At 38.8% G+C, this 15,860-nt stretch overlaps 1 protein-coding gene across 5 annotated transcripts in view; it reads right to left on the bottom strand.

Annotated features, from left to right (window-relative positions):
* camk2g2 (calcium/calmodulin-dependent protein kinase (CaM kinase) II gamma 2) overlaps positions 1-15,860 on the bottom strand; it is a 66,771-nt gene that overhangs the window by 38,964 nt on the left and 11,947 nt on the right. The gene's annotated exons all lie outside the window — the stretch shown is intronic.

Genomic DNA, 15,860 nt, shown 5'->3' with positions numbered 1-15,860 from the left:
TTGCATTAATTCTAACTATAAAATGTGAATTTTCCCGTGGGGTTGAAGTTGAAGTGACCAAACACAAACCTAGAATATGCTTGTGAACAAAAAGGCAGGTCCTCCCATTGTAAACAACGGTTGAAACTTCTTACTAGCTTTAAAATAATGTCCCAGGGGCCTTATTTCGCCATTTTGAACATATATACCTCAGGAAATGAGAAATGTTCACTTCTCTCTGATTGTTACACAGTACTTTAAACTCACTTCAAACCTTTTTTTGTGCATCTCTTAACAGAAAAAAACCATCTCGTCTGGACTTCTGTAAACATACATTTCACAATGATTGAACGCTAACTCTAATACGAAAATAAATCTGATTTCCCCCCTTGCGACTGATAAAGTGCATTTCGTTTTGCTGCTAAATATAATGTGTCTCTTTTGTCTAAACAGTTTTTTAAATGTTATTGATGTAAAGGCTACAAAAGACACACATTATCACTTAATCAAGTAATCGCTCAGCCCTACTTTATTCACCATCGCAGGCGATTTTGCAAACGTTTTATTACATTCTATTCCATAAGAATATATGTGCAGTGGTTTTTACTATAAAGTACTTTGTAATGTTAAATTTAAGATTTTTAGGTAATTAATCATTTTTCGGACCGCTGTAAATGCATTTCACCACACATTGTACTGTGAATAATAATGTGTGAAAAAAGCATTTTTAATCCACACCAGCAATAAAGAAATAAAATATTTTCAACATGAAGATAAAATGAAATAAAGATACGACAAAGCAAAGACGAGCTGGGAGCCCGAGGGCTGTCAACTGAGAAGAGCTTGTGCAAATACACAGGTATATACTGTACAAACATACAAAACACACACACACACACACACACACTCACGAGCACAAGCTTCATTGCACTTAGTGGAATTAGTCTTGTGGGTCTGGCCTTAATATAATCAGTGTCCAGTTAATGATTCTATGGCAAGAGAGAGTGTGTGTGTGTGTGTGTGTAGCTGTACATTTAGCACTGACAGATGGGCAGTCGGACTGATACAGACAGATACATTAGATACATGTCTCACTTTGAGAATTGTGCATATTTATCAGTTTCTTCCGGAAATGTCCAAATACAAAAAATCAGGAGTGATGTCACTCTGGGAAAATAAGATTTTTCTGGGATTTTTCTGGCCTTTAGGAAGGTTTTACAAATATTCTAAAAAATATAGAATATAAATGTCTATAAAAGGCTTTTAAAGATGTATATACTCACAAATAATGTAGGCAATTATGTTTAAATTCTACAACTAAAATTAGTTTTGTGTGGAAAAAAGCATGTAATGTAAATTTATTTTTTTTATGTAAATTGTTTTAAGTGCAATATATTGTCATTTTTCACACTGTCAAATTTTTTATACTGTAGTTTTCTCATCAGTGCAATATCCATATCCTTATTTAATATATTTATTTAATAGCTCAGCCTTGTTTCCTTACACTGTAAATACCATGTGCATACTGTGTATATTCTGCAGACCGGTTATAATGTACATTCTACATTCTATTTTTAAACCTATTTTTATAGTCAGTGTTAATATCTTTATATATTGTACTTTATATATTCGATTTCTTTTTGGTAATGCATGTTTATTATTTATTATCCTCATCTTTATTGTCTTGCTGCTGTAACACTGGAAATTTCCCCACTGCGGGACGAATAAAGGCCTATCTTATCTTATCTTATCTTATGTATATATCGGTATCAGTTGATATCGGAATCGGAGTGTTGGACAATATCGGCATATCGGATATCTGTAAAAAAGCCGATATCGGACATCCCTAATTAATGTTTTGGGTTTTTTTCTGTCAGACGTACTTAACTCAATAGGTACAACAAACAATCAAACAATAAAAGTAAATTGATCATACCAGGCTGACAAATTACATTTTCAAAATGGCACAAATGCCAATGTCTGCATCGGCGTCATTAGTGTTGAACTAATTATCTAAATGTCGTGCATCTTTGGAAATGAGAGCTGGAGCTGAGAGGAGAGGAGAGGAGGTCTAGTTGAAACCCGTCAGGACAGAAGAAAATATGTATGGTAAACAATTCGAACCCAGATGAGTCAGCAGAGGGAAATAATGGTTGCTGATTGATTAGGAAAAGTAAATGGTCATCAACAAACTGTAAGTGAACTTCATCTTTCTGCAGATGTGGCCACTCCCTCACTTTGAGTTGAACATTAAGTACTGTGCAATAGCCGGGGGTGGTTAGTTATGGTCAACAGAAATCCCACACTAGTCACACTGTCAAAGAGGAAATGATTCAAGTTGTATGGAATCAAGAAACCACCTAAGAGGGAGGAGGTAAACCTGAGGTTAGAGAAGGTTTCAGTTCATTCAAATCCAGAGCCTGGCCGGAAAATCACACAGAGGAACTTCCTTCCTCCACAGCAAACACCTAGCAAATGAATCTATGACAAAGCATTTTTCAATATGACAATGAAAAGAATGTGGTCCTGACTGTGACCACAGAGTCCTTTTATTACTCAGTTGACCGTCACTCAGAAGTTAGAATTTAATTTAAAATGGAATAATTAATTAACCAGCATGCTTGTTGCCTATGATTTGTGTGTCAAATTTCTGTCCCTCACATGCCACGCACGTATGATTTATACCAGCAGAGGGGGGACAGCAACCGAACGCCAACTTATTTAGCAGAAGAAGAAGTCAAAGTGCAGGGAAACGATCTACTGACATGAGAATGCCAATTCTGAAGCCTTTATAAGGTTTATGACAATTCTCCTTCATACTTCCATACTTAATGTTCATGATCAGTTAAGGAAAAGAAGCTTGCAACCTGACTAACTATAAAGTCCCTGTAAAAACTGTTGTCCTCACCACTAACAAGCTCCTGCAAGGAAAACACAGACGAGGGATAAAACGCCAGCGTGACCTCGCACCTCTGACCCGCACGCTAAGCCAATCAGCTGCAGCTTTTATCCTCCAAGTGTCCGTGTACAAACATGAACATGCAGGCCTTCAGACCTCACAAACACACACAAGCTCAAATATGTCCCGCACGAGGAAAAAAAAAATTACAGACATTCCTGAACTGTCGTCTCAGAGTCAAACGGGGCTATTTTGGCTGCTTTTATTCTTAGAATTTGGATCAGCCTCCAAAAGTGGGACTATTTTTCTATGCGCGGCTCAAGATGTCAGGATTATTATTATGCTTGTGATGGCAGGCAGCTCTGGCAGGCAGCTGGCTTCTTAAAACACTAGAAGCCAAGTGAGGAATTTCAATAGGAAGATGAGAGAATAAGTGCATGCTTCAGAGGGATGAATTCTAAAGAAAAGATTAGAAACAAGAGACACAGTTTGAAAGAAGCTGATCAGTGTCATGGAACATGGAAGGTAACTGCACGCTCTCCGTAGAACCACTCTCTTCTGTAAACCCAGACTTAATGGAATTAAAGTGATTTGAAAATGTGGTGGTGGTAGCCATTCAAACCCACATATGAATGTAGCACCACAGCCATGTAGCCATGAATAAAGCCAGCTCAAACTGGAAGACACTGGTCGTAAAAACCTCAACATCAAATTGCATTAGATTTACATATAGAGGCAGAAATAGTGCATTCATCCTTTAACTCCTAACCTTCAAAATGACCTTTTTAGCTTATTGTTCCCATAAAAGGGCCAGAAAATGTCCTGTGAGTAAGCGCTTTTGTCCATTTTTCCAGAATAACTCTCACTATCTGGCAGTTAGTTACAATTTGGTGCATGTTAAAAATAGTGTATTAACGGTTTAAAATGAAGGAAAAACCCACTGGTTGAACATGAACTTTGTCCCAATGTCCAAAATGTACAGGTGTGTGAAATTAGAGTGAAATTACCCTAATAACCACATGTTGGCTTTGACGTGCAACTTCTCAGCTTTCAGAAACCACTGGAATTTTTACTACAGCACAAACCGTCGCGTAATTATGGCAATGCAAAGTGAGTTTGCGCGAATGTATCATCTGCCATATATGCTCGGTGTTAAAGGGTTAAGAAGCTCTGGGTTTCCTCACTACAATTCCTCAACGCATGCAAGAAATACACTGGTTAAAACTGAAACAAACAAAGCTCGATAAAACCATAAGGAAATAAAATAAAATATTTCACAATAAAAGCACATACAGACATACAGACGTAAACCAGAAAAGTTGTGACTGTGGAGACAGTTGTCTGGCATTGAGACATAAAAAACAATCCGCCTTCTCCAGGTACGTCAATGAAATTCTGCCTGAGGACGAAGGAACGCACAATAATAACCAAACTAAACATTGAACATCAAAGTCTAACTTTTCATTGAAGGTGCGATGATGAGTTTTATTGGATTAATCATGACCCGTCTTTGAATAATTAGTGTCTCCTGTCAAAGACTGAGCAGCTTGAGTCAACAAAGACCATGGTTTCCATGTGCTCTTCTCTATCACCTGATTGGCACAAATGTGGAGGCGTGCTCCCTCAGCAGAGCTGCATATTAGCATGATTATCCACAACTAGTGGACAAAACAGCCTCTCCATGCCATGCTGCACAGTGTTCAGGTTAATTTCATCAACATTGGGCATAAAGGCAATTCAGAGACACAGAATATACTGTCTAATCACTACAGTGTTCAATAATATATTACTGTACTATTGTTTTCAGTGTTTAGTATGAAAACAAAGCCTAATTTAGAGAATTATAAGAAATGAATCTGGTTTTCATTATTGCTGGAGGTTGAGCCTGTATGTTTTTCCTCTATGTCCAGCATGATGTCCAGTGAGAGTTAGATCCTCTCTGGCCTCCCAGCAATATATTTAAAAATCTGACACTTGAAAATACCAAAATACTTCTTGTGATCATAGTGCGAGAACATTTTAAACAGGAATGTTTTTTTTAGGAAATAAGTCAGTACTTTGAGCTTAAGTATCAGATGTCGAGCATTGCTTATCATTTTTGACATTTCATAAACAAAACCAACAAATTAGGTCAAATGACTTTCTAAAAAAAATAAAAATGACGCTTGCATTTTTCATTTCTCTTACTACTGCTAAAAAAAGTAGTGTTTCAGAAGTGGAAATCTAAAAATAACCACCCATATTACTCACTGGCTCAACTCTCTCACTGAATACATCTCAATAGAACGAATAACTGCTGTTAAAAAAACAATATATCATTCTGTAATGAAACCTGAGTATATTTATAATAACATACCAAAGAGTACTCATCAACTAATGGAAGCCATGTACATGACCACAAATCTACACTATAATAAGCACCTCAGCAATATACAATATTACAATATACAGAATATATGAAATTAAACTTTCTTTCATTCTTGGGAACAGTGTCTGACGCCACTGGGAAATAGTCCGATTAAGGATTTTGCACATTCCAAGAAAGGGAATAAAATCTAAATGTTATAAATACAAGACACAAGTATTATATTATATCTGTGTCTGGGGATCTCAAAGACTTTGCGGAAATGTGAGTTAAAGCTTGTTCAAACACTGGAAGTAGCAAAGGTAAGGTCTCCGTGTCTCTGGGTAAGACGGGATAAAAGGAAGATCAAGTGATATGAGACGACTGAATGACAGTCTGTCAGAAAACGACAGGCGGGCAGAAAGAAAAGCAGACTTTGGGTCAGTGTGGCCCACAGCAGACAAGACTATAAATAGATCCAATCCTCCTCGGGCTTACATCTCTGAATCACACTGACCTGGCCAGGTCTGCATCGCCTAACAGACACCAAGACAGAATGAGTCAGAAAGTGAGAGACAGAGATAGGCCCGACAGATGGAAGCGTACAAAAAAATGACGAGGCAAATTTCTGACTATGATTTCTCTCTTTCAAATTGTCAAATTGCAAGTAATTAACAATGTTAATCACTGTAAGTGATGTATACAACCAGAGGCGCAGTTTGTGAACAGGCAGGACAGGCAACTGCTTGGGGCCCCGAGCTGATAGGGCGCCCCCGACACTCGGAGCCCGAGGGCTGTTTTTAATGAAATGTGCAGTGACCAGCCGCCTCCCCGTCCCCCTTAAAAAACAATGGGTGATTTGCAATGACATCTCAGTAGGAAACCTCCCTAAAGGGGCCCCACCTCACGTTAACCTGTGTGAAGTTATCGTTCTGCAAGTTGGAAAATGAAGAGGATTATTTACTAATATTTGTAATCCATCTTTTTTACTCAGTTTATAAATGTTTTTTTTCAGTTATTTACAGTATTTTATTGTTCTATATATTTATATTGTTTCAAAATGTGGGTCCTATACAGTGTAATGTATTTTTTTTACTAAGTTTATATAGTTTTTTAAAAGCTATTTACAGTATTTTATTGTTCTTTACATCTATAGTTTCACATACTTTTTAATTACATGGTTTTTCCATGTTATTTCATTAATTTAAAAAAAAATAAAAATATTTTGAATTCATACATTTTTCGATTATTTATAACATCATGGTGATGAACACTGTTTGGAAGGGCCCCCTGGGAATTTTTGCTTAGGGCCCCTACAGACTCTAGAATCGCCCCTGTATACAACCATGCTTAGATATTAACCTGCATTATAATATAATATAATAATCAGCCCAAAAAATATTACAATAAAGGGTTTTAAATCAGTCAATATCGATAATTATCACAATAAACTGTCAGATAGGTAAAGGTTGAGCTTTATTCACGAGTGAAAACGTGAAAAAGTCAGTTAGTTGTGGTTTTAAACTTTTTTTAATGAACAAATAATAACCAAATATTTTAAAACCTGAGGCAAAACTGTCACAGTAGTTATGTGCTGTGTCACAGTAAGTGTATTACCAGTGTTGTTTTTGACAACCATCTTAGATTTAGTCTTAGCCTTTTGGACGAAAATGCTTATTAGTTTTAGTCACATTTTAGTCACTTCTATATGTGATAGTTTTAGTCGAGTTTTAGTCGACGAAAACTCAAAAGGGTTTTAGTCTAGTTTTAGTCGACGAAAACTCAAAAAGGATTTAGTCTAGTTTTAGTCGAAAAAAGAAGTATAGTCTTTTAACAAATTTATTTAGGTCAATAAGTATTGGAGATTGTTGTTGGGCAGTGTCGCTAAAGTTGTGAAAATAGCAGCAGATCTATAAGTTCAACACACTGTGAGCTTGCAGATTGGCTATTATTACACACAAAGAGATGACCACACTGTCACTGAATGTAAACATGGCTAAACATGCTGCTAAAGAAACACACACACATAATGAATTGACGTTAGCGTAACAAAAGCTAACTTTAGCCACTACTACTAACAACTGTGTCCAGTTATTGTCATGTCCCTAAATAATCCATCCAACATTTTTGTTGTTTGCTAACACTAGCATAAAGATCGCTAGCTTAAAATGCTAACGACTCCACTTACATAAGTGTCGGGTTAGAAGAAGTACAGCCGCAGTTCAGTCCCTCTGTGGGATTCCTTATCCATCCTCATTCAACGGTACACACACACACACACACACACACACACACACACACACACACACACACACACACACACACACACACACACTAGAAGCAGTAGCGGGGTACGTGTATATTAAGTAGCCATGTGCTTTCTCCGTGACCGTCAGTTGATTGGCCGAAAAAACGAAATGTCATGCGTTTTAAACGTCTGACAGACCACCCACTGACATTTTCGTCCATTCTCGTCTCGTCAACGAAAACTCACACACGTCTCGTCATGTTTTCGTCATCAAAGAGTCATGTTTATCTCGTCACCGTCTCGTTATCGTCATGAAAAAAAGTGGCGTCAACGAAAAGATTTCGTCATCGTCATCGTTGACGAAAACAACACTGTGTGTTACATGCTGAACATTTGTTATAATGATATTGAAGAAATTTATATCACAATGTATACTGTTTTTGATTTATCATCCAGCCCCGTGTGAAACAGGCTGCATTTGAAACTGCATTTGGAACTGTGCCATTTTGAAGGCTCAATCGAATGTGGTCTTCCATTCCCAAGCAACAAACGATGGCTCCACCACCAGGTTCTTCATTACCAACCAAACAATCTAAGGATTCATTTCAAGAGAGCTTTTAAGAGGCAAATGTGGCCCAAAATGTACAAGGACCCAGATGCAGCCCAGATGGTTTCATTTTGGCTCAGTCACGATCACGAGCTACACACTGACCAAGGAGAAGTAGAAGTAGTACCAAATTGATCAAATTCATTTTAAAGCCGAACTAGAACGGAAGTTCCTATTAACGCAGTTTTTTTAGTGTGTATCTGCGTCATTAGATTGTTTATGAAGCCCTGACGGTTTGAAACAAACAGTTCAGCCATTGCTGAGAACGCTGTGTTTATTGTAATCTCGGGGCTCAACGAGATCACTGAAAATCCCGTAATAGTTACGTAAGCAGCGGTTCTCCGATCGTCCTGCTCCGGGCACTAGTCCGGGCACATCCGGTTGCGTACATTGAACCGCAGAAGAAGAATAACGTCCGTTGTGGAGGTGTTTCACGAGCGACAGTGTCTTCTGACTCTTGGTCTGACTCCGGGTCAAAGTCATAAAGGGACTGCGGCGGGGAGTCGTGACGAAGCTATTTTTAAACACTGTTAAAACAATGTTTTGATAATGAGGAGCAGTGCATCCACCGTTCCAGAGGGGGGCGCTGCGCTTCTGAGAACGGATGTGCTGGATAGTACTGGCCAATCACAAGACTCTGTCTTCTGGGGGTGAAAGTTCACTCTGAAATCTCGCAGCAGAAAAACAGCGGCAGAAAAGAGGATTTCTATCGGCTCGTTTACAGCAACTAGGAGGTTTTTGACCATAAAAACAAGTTAATATATGTAAGTAGACCTCCATAACTAACATATATGTGCAACAGGACCACGCTTTGTGACCTTTAATAAAAAAAAACATGGTAAAGTTCACTCATTATAGCAAAAACTGGTTGTCTTCTTGCAGCCGAACACAGAGCAACTTTCTGCTCTTACATTTATTCTGTGTTAAATGTGTCATGTCACTTGACATCTTCTTGAAGTGTCACACACACTAAGTGTTGTCTTCCTCTTCTCCTCTGAGGACTAATCTCCGTCTCTGGTGGTAACTTCCTACATGCCAATCATGAGCATGACACAAAAATAGTTTGAAAGTTTGAAACAGCTGAAACAAAGTCAGCCATAATTGTCAGTGTCTGTCAGGACAAGGCCTTAGACAGCAGTTTGCATTTATGTTGACATCCAGCAATTACATGCTAGTTTTACAATGTTTATGCAGAGGCAGAATTTTACCGGTTATTCAGGTTCAGAAAACAACAAACTATTCCACACTAAACAAGTCGACAGGTTTACATGCACAGTTTAATCCAGCTAAGGATCCCACTAAGTCAGGCAATCGGACAACTTGGCAAAGTCGTTTTTTATAAGTCGTCTCCTTTTACTTCCATGTCAAAGACTGGGGGAAATTTGGGGAAATTACAAGCAAAATAAAAAACAAACACCAAGTCCGACTCCAGTCCGACCAAACATGCAGGAGTAATCGGGCTGTGAATCACATTATCCAGGGATGTTAGTCCGACTAAAGCCCAATTTATACATCTGCGTAAAGTGCTCTGCGTAGGTTACGCAGAGACTCTGCGTCGACGCAGAGCCTGTCGAAGAGCCTCTGCGTCGTCTCCGACTGCACGAAATATGTTTTAAGTGTCCGTCACTCCGTCAAGGGACAACGGAGACGGCAAGAGCTGCGATTGGTCCTCAGGACAGGCCGAGCGAAGCTGCTCTGTGCCGGCTAACAGTGAGCACCGAGCATCCACAGACGCGGGGCTGATCCCCGCCGATAACGCCGCTGCCAAACTATAAATACGTCATATCTTAACACACACGGCACATGTTTAGACTCTAAATGGCCAATTTCTCGCCTCAAATTATCTTAAAACTGCGTTCCGTCACACAGAAAAGTAACAAATGGCTACTGTTTCAACAACAACAGTCTTTCTCTCGCTTTCTTTCTCGGACGCCATTGCTCACTGTAGCCTGAAGCAGAACAACCTTGCGCAGCGACCCCTACTGATCAGCGGGAAATTGCAGCGCGTGTCCGTCACCACGACGCAGAAGTATAAAGGCTCGAGGCGTCTCCGTGGTGACGCAGTCGGATAACGCATACGCAATCGTATAGAAGTATAATGTGGCCTTAAGACTAGCTTGATTTACATATGACGTAAAATGTCAGATTCTTCACAGGTTCCTGAAAATTCAAGTTGGGACTAGTTCTGTCTCTGTAACCACAACAACACCACAGTAGGAACAAGGCAACACTGCAGAGGGTGATAGTAGGGCTGAACAATTTTGAATAAACATCTAATTGCGATTATTTTGATAGGAATTTCGATTGTGATATGATTCCTGATATCAGAGGGAATAGTCTTTTCTTTCTTTTTTTTTACATTGTTCTCATTTTCATACGAAAAACGTATGTCAAATGATATTGTGTGTTATTTTTGTGCGGATCTCTGAGAAACAAAGATGTTCTTTTCTTTTGTCTGTCGAATAAGATGTGTTAAGATCGAGGCAATAATTAATCTAAAATGATAATTTAACACACATTTTGAGTTTAACAAATATTGCTCCTCCTGCATTTTGAAAACCACTGAAAATCAATGGTTCAGTCCTAGATGATAGCCTGTTCAGACCAGTTCAGACTGCATTGGTGGCCCTTAAAGCACTCTCAATAACCATGGTAGAAATTCCAAGTCGGGGGCAGACTATGATGCAAAACCACACCGTTTTCATTAGTTATAATGAGGCCACGTTAACCTCTGCACGAGTCTACAGTTTTTTTCACAGCTACCAAAAAAAAAAGGCTTTTATTTCCACCTCCTCTGCAGAACACTGTCATACAAGTTTAATTCATTGTGACCATGCTGCTGCCCCCGGAATTCGCTGCAAGCATGAGTCGTGCATGTATATTGTGAAACCCACTGCAGATTAAGTCAAACTTGTGATTATGGGAAGAGGACTCGCTGAGTCATAGTTCTTAAATTTCGATTCCCAAACGAGAGCACAATGGTCTGTGTTTGTGGGCCTCTGAGAAGATATCGGAGTGACTCAACTGAAACATGCAGTGACACACTGTGAATCCTTCTTCCCTCTCACTTTGCTTTTCACAATAACGCTCTCTGCTCTGCATCCGTAAAGAAACAGTATTCGGTCACCGCGTGTGGCGCAATGGGTGAGTTAAATTGATCCATTAAAAGGAGCTTTAACAGACCTTAGCTGACCTGCAGAGAGAGACCATTAACAACATGTTGCTGTGCTGCGAGAGACTGTGTCCCTGCCAGGACCCACAACAGCGTTAAGTTAGAAAAGTTCACTCGGAACAACAGGCTACTACAGCTTTACCTCCTTTAAACTTCTGCCTGTGGGGAAAAGGCAGAAGTGGGTTTATGCGATTCTTTATAATTCAATAAGATGGGGGTGTTCCCACTGTTAGGTAAAAAAAAGCAGCATCAGCTGGAACACTCTCCAGTAAGAGGAAGGTTATTGAAGAGGAATGAAGTTATTCTGGGGTCCTGACCTTTGCCTGAAACAATTCTGGCACTATAGAGGAAAATAGAAACAGAAAGTAAACGTTAAAAAAAACACATTAGTAAGCTTCAGCTCCTCAGTCGAGAGGATTCAGTTTTCCATCGACTTATCTGAAGGTAAACTTGCTGGTACCATCTCACATCTGCTCTTCTAACTACATTACACAGTTTTAAAAAGCTGATCAATGAGACAATGAGTAAGTTACCATTTTAATTATAATAGGGTTGGGTGCCTTGCTCAGGGGTACCCAAACCCCTTTACCTGGTGGGGAAACTGGCAACCCTATGGTTACAAGTTCCCGTTCCACTTGGCCATGGATGCATCTATCAAATGTGCGAGTGTAAGAAGAGTTGGTGCAAAATGTTTCTACATCAGACATCATTTTGACAAATGACAATTCTCCATTCACGTAAAAAACAAATAAGCCTTGTGATAATAGATGCACCACAAATTCAACACAATCATTGAACAAACAAGGACTGACTTTTATAATCAAACAAATAATCGAATAATCAGATATTTATTCCGATCTCAAGTCGGTTTTTTGGTCTTCATTGCTTGTTTTCATTTTTCCATCAAATCTCAACGGAGAAAATCCAAAGTATTAGTTCTGCATCAACATCTCATCATTTTTGTCCACTGATCCCAAACTAATGTCCTTAGTTTTATTCCGTTTGTTTTTTCAGAGCACAAATCTGCCGAGCATGTGACAGTCTGACGCTGCTTTCACTAACTGGAGAGGAAACCATGGCAGAGCATCCCCCACAATCCAAGAACACATTTAAACATAAACAGCGCCTACATATGGTGTCTTACAGTTATCTCTGCTGTACTGTGCCGTGACCAAGCAAATACAAAATGAGATTAAAGGTAAATTCCATTTATCACAAGTACTCTGCCAGGTCACGCTTACCATGTCATTAAGTACACATGAAAGCTGTGAACAACCATGGTTACATCTGTTGAGAGGTTAATTTGACTTGGAAAAAAAAGTAAATAATCAAAGAAAAGGTGCAAACATTAAGGCTTGAGGGAATAAGGACAACTCTATGACATGAATGTTGTGCTCATGGGATTAAATGAAAAGACAATACGTTGTCTACAGCCTCAGCTGACTGGGGAATCATCGGTTTTCTTAACATTTAAAAGATGGTGGAGTCTTCTTCACCACTATTAAAATAAAAAAAAACATAATCTCCAACAGTTGCACTGTGGTTAATCTAGGAAGCATGTTTTCACAAAGATAAAAAGAGCAATGTCAATCAATTTCCTTGTCTTTTCAGTTCTGTGGACATTATGGTTAATAAACTATGTGGTCAGGTCAAGTGTGGACATTTCTACCTCACCTACGTTTCTTTTACTTGGCTTTTCTTAACAATTACTCCTCTGTCCTATCACAACAGAGGTATGAAAATATGCACGAGAACAAGCTCCTAAATAAAAATACACACAAAGGCAAATGTTGGCGTCTGTATTCCAGCATATAAATAACACAGCTCGGGTTTTCAGCCTTGATGTGACAGACTGAAGCCTTGATGCTCATTATGTTAAAGCTATGCATTGATGAGTGGCTCTACCACTCGCACGCACACACACACATACACATACACATACACATACACATACACATACACATACACACACCTCTCTTGGTTATTTCCCAGACAGGGAACAGTTCATGCAGACAGTAAAGTATTATAGTATAGTTTCATGCATCTAATCATAATCATAATCATATCAGTCGGATAGATCAAGCAGTAGTTCTTTAACTTTGAGAACAAAGATGCATCAAAGCCTGGAAGTGGACAGTTGTCACATTTATGTTGAAGTTGGTGCAACAATCTCCAGTAAGGTCTTCCTTTTGCAGGATCAAATGTTCATGTGGACTTTTTTTTTTCTTATCTTTACCATAAAAAGGGCCAGAAAATGTCCTGTGAGTAAGTGTTTTAGCCCATTTCTCCAGAATAACTTGGCAGTTATTTAAAGGAGTCATATTATACCCTATTTCTCCAATTTACCCTAGTTCCCTGGTGTCCTAATGAACATGTCTGTGACATGCTTTGGTTAAAATACCATATGGATGAAGCACCACAGCAGTTCAATCATCCTGCCAAAACAGCCCTGTTCAGAACGCTCTGTTTAGTAGTATCTCTTTAGGTCCACCTTAAAAAAAGAAATGTAAAAAGAAACTTTAGGGACAGGAAATGACATCAGCCACAGAGGCTACTGGGAGCTAGCATTTGGAAAAGTGATAAATTGCAGGCTCTAGCAGGCACATTGCTGTCATATATAACATATATCCACTGGACAGATAAATCCTCTGAGGCTGAAGTTTGTGTAGGACTCTGTGCTGCACTGTGGAGCCAAGAATATAACTTTTCGCGGACTTCCAGTTTTCGGATACCCTGCACTCTCGCGTGTTTAAAGGACAAAGCGGAGCTCCACGAGACAACAATTCCAGGAATTTGCTGTCCCAATGAACGTGGAGGTCAACGTTGCGTGTTTTATCTCCTGTACTTAGACTGAGGAGGACCACAAAAACATGAGTGAGTCATGACCTCCAGAGTCCCAAATATAAGGATTTCAATGATTAAAAAGTTGATTTTCCATAATATGTCCCCTTTGAATGTTACTGCATGTTAAAACAGTGTATAAACAACTTTAAAATTAAGAAAAACAAAAAGTTGTATTTAGAAAAAACACTAGTCATACACACGAACACCAAATGTTGCTTGTTAAATTTGAAAATTGAAAATGGAAACTATGTACAGGCGTTTTTTCCAAAACTCTCCTGATATATCACATAGTTATTTATTTTTTTATCCTCGACTGAGGTGGAAGACTTAAATGTGAAAGTGAAAGTGCACTGTGGAAAGCGTTCAGCGTACAAAGTTTGACGTGTAAAAATCACATGAACAGCACTCACAGCACTCACAGCTTTCACATTTTACTAAACTGGAAAAACAGCAGCAACACTGACACATGTTGCATTTATTGTCTGCCTCTCTTTAAGACTCTTTCAAGTGTCAGAGTGCTAGAATAGCAATCATGCCACCTTTAGAGTATTTGCAGCAAAGCAGCCAATAGGAAGAAGCCCTTTCACTCTGAATGGCTTGAGATTCATCAAAAGCTCCAGTGACAGGGTACAATTTGCAAAGGATGTGAAACAGAAGTGTTGTTTGCGCTCTCTGATCACTTGGTTTACATTATGCTGACAGGTTATTAAAGAATTATAGATTATAAAAGAGAGAAAAACAAATATTTTATATATATTAAAACTTTGTCAAGGCAAAACGTCCTGAATGAGAGCTTTTATTTAAGCAGACTTCAACAATGAAAAGACTGTTGTTTGCGGACCCAAACACACACACACACGCTGTGCAGGTGGTGGTTAAGTCACCGCAGCACACACTCTAATCAAACAACATAATTCAACTGAATTTGAGATACAACAAACAGTTGTTGGAGCTGCAGAGGAGCTTTCAGGAGGGATAAGCTAATAATCGTGACCTGGTCAATAGCCTGCAGGCAGGTGTTCATTGTTAACGTGAAGCCATGACATAAGTGAAAAGGCATCAAACAGAAGGGAGAACAACTGGGCGTGAGGTTTTGTAACTGGACAAACATGCTCCTCTTGGGAAAAGACCGGCCTAAATGTAAATTGAGATAATAAAAAACTAATTGAGAACAAATATTGACATGAATATACGTCAGGACATTTCGGGAAAATGACTTTATGAGGGTTAAGACTTAGTGTTGGGGTTAGAATTGGGTGTATGTTAAGGATAAGGTAAGCTTTAGGCATTTATATGTGATGTTAAGGTGAGGGTAATGCACTATATCTATGCGTGGGTGTTTCTTTGCATTAAGAGCCACATTTGGTTGTGAGCTTGGTTTCCTGGTTTGGTTAAGGTCACACCTGATTTGCATTTTGTAAAATAAAAAGTCAAAAGCATACACCAATAAAAAAAAAAAAAATCAGATATGCAAAGTGACAGGTTGTTAAAGGAAACACTTTACAGTTTCAGGCCAACTACATAAACTCAGACTAACCACACCAGTACATGTTTCTGACATGACCGTCCTTGAGACTGATAGTATAAGAAGAATGATGCCAGTATTTATTTTTTGCATTATATTTACTTCGGGTGCACAACTGTAAACTATTTCAAATTACAGCCAAACTTTATTAAAATCATCTAAAGAGACTCTTCTTGGAGGAGGTTGTGGACGGCTAATACAAGTTACATATTCAAAGACATGATTTCAAAAACATCCATTTG

Source organism: Microchirus variegatus (genome assembly GCF_963457635.1).
Source record: "Microchirus variegatus genome assembly, chromosome: 11".
NCBI classification, from domain to species: Eukaryota; Metazoa; Chordata; class Actinopteri; order Pleuronectiformes; family Soleidae; genus Microchirus; species Microchirus variegatus.
This window is presented reverse-complemented; position numbering and strand designations above follow the sequence as displayed.